Below are 1842 nucleotides of genomic sequence, written 5' to 3' on the forward strand. Positions count from 1 at the left end.
TTGGACTAAGTGTTTGGAAAGCTATTATTGTCTCCCAGGCTGCAGCTACTACATTCTAATTCCTTTTCCAGGGCTTTATTAATCATGTGACTACCAGCTGGGGATTGGATAGGTCGCTGATAAGCAGCTAGAAAGTGGCCACTGTGTCCAGAGCACAGAGCAGGCCGTGTTTGATCCTTGAGGCGGGCTTTCGGAACTGGAAAGGGTGCTTGAGAACCCTCAGGAGTGGGGACCCTTTGGCTTTGGGGCCTGGCCTAGGTCCATGGTGGTTCATGGCTCTGGGACCTGGGATGAGATCTGCCTTGTCACCTGCTATCTGAATGACGTTAGTTAGGAAGGTCACTCCTGTCTTGGATCCCAGTTTCCTCACGGGTCACACGGTTAACAGTGTCCTTGTGGGTTAGAGGTGGCTGGCCCATTTCAACTTGTCCCGTCTGGAGGAGGCATCAACAGTCATTGTTACAGTGTAGTCAAGGATAAAGTTGGACCCAGGCAACACTGAGGAGGTCGTTGGGGAGGGGCTTTGAGGGGAGAAAGAAGGAGAGCGGCCTGGGGCCTGGGAGCCTGAGGATGAGAGGCAGGGCGCACATGGAGGGCTCAGCTCCCTGAGGTGGGTGGGAGCTGGGTGCTTAGCCAGGCAGGGCCCCAAGGAGATGGGGTAGGACAGTTTTGGTCTCTGGTTGGTGATGTCTGTCTTGGGGAGATAGGTGGGCTTTTCCTTGCAGGGAGAGGCTGCCGATGCCTTTACTTTGTCTCCATCACCCTGTGGCTGGACACCCATTTGGCTATGTCCCTAACCCTCAGGGTGTCCTTACTCCAAACAGGCAACACAGCAGCTCCTTTAAGGAGCCCCAGGTTTGGTGGGAGAGAAACAGGCTTCACCCCTGTCTGACGAGAGAGACAAGGTCCTAGCACTTAGTTCCCAGGAGAGCCTCCATTCTAATGGAGGCATCACAGCCTTCAGTCAGCCCCACCCCTCAGATGAGAGAGGTAGGTACCCTCCATGGGGGGCCTCCAGCGTGACACTGGCTTCCACACACCCATGCCTTCCTTCCACTTCCTGTGATCTCTGGCTCAGGGAGCTCAGGGTGGAGAGGGCTATTAAGCTGGGCTGAGGCCAGGTGTGTGTGTGAAGCTTCCTGCATTGAGGGGGGCGCTGGAAGGAGGATTGGGGTACAGAACATGGTGGTTCTAGTGGTGATTGCCCTGGGCCAGGAGACAGGCAAGTGGCGTCAGGCACAGGGCACAGCAGGGAGGGAGTTTCAGCAGCTGGCAGCTGGCAGGCAGTCCGCACAGTTCCGTGGGCAAGTCCAGACCAGCAGTGGGGGGATTTAGTCAGGGGCGAGGTTCGCGCAAAGAAAGGTAGCGGCTGGGGTGGGGTGGGCTCTGCCTTTGGGGCATTCATCCCAGATGCCACCCTGACGGAGGGTGCCCCTGAGGGCTGTGTTTATCCCTGTCCCTCTCGCCTTCTCCACTCTAGCCTCTGAAGGGTTAAATGTCAACTCTGGGGCAGAGGGAACATTCCAGGAAATGGAATTTGATTCACGGTTTGGTTGCCCCCTCCACTGCAGTGCACAGTACTTTCTTGCATACTTACAATTCAGGTGTCAACATGGTGACTCACCACCCTCAGGGCAGAAGCCCCTCCCCACCCCATTCTCCCAGTGAAATTTGGGTTTGGGAGGAGGAACCTGGTCCCTCTTTCCACCCGCAAGTCTGGCAGTTCCCATTCCGGAAATGGCTGTCAGGACCTGCCAAGGGCTTAGCGGGTTGGAATGCGAGTGGACATGGCCACATCTGGATCTCATCCCCACCACCCTCCACCCCTCCACCCCTCCACCC

General features: G+C 56.7%; 1 protein-coding gene across 1 annotated transcript in view; it reads left to right on the top strand.

The window, feature by feature from the left end:
* Window positions 1-1842, top strand: part of NGFR (nerve growth factor receptor) — a 16551-nt gene that overhangs the window by 10409 nt on the left and 4300 nt on the right. The window lies entirely within an intron of this gene.

The sequence above is a fragment of the Pteropus alecto genome, unplaced genomic scaffold, assembly GCF_000325575.1.
Source record: "Pteropus alecto unplaced genomic scaffold, ASM32557v1 scaffold98, whole genome shotgun sequence".
NCBI classification, from domain to species: Eukaryota; Metazoa; Chordata; class Mammalia; order Chiroptera; family Pteropodidae; genus Pteropus; species Pteropus alecto.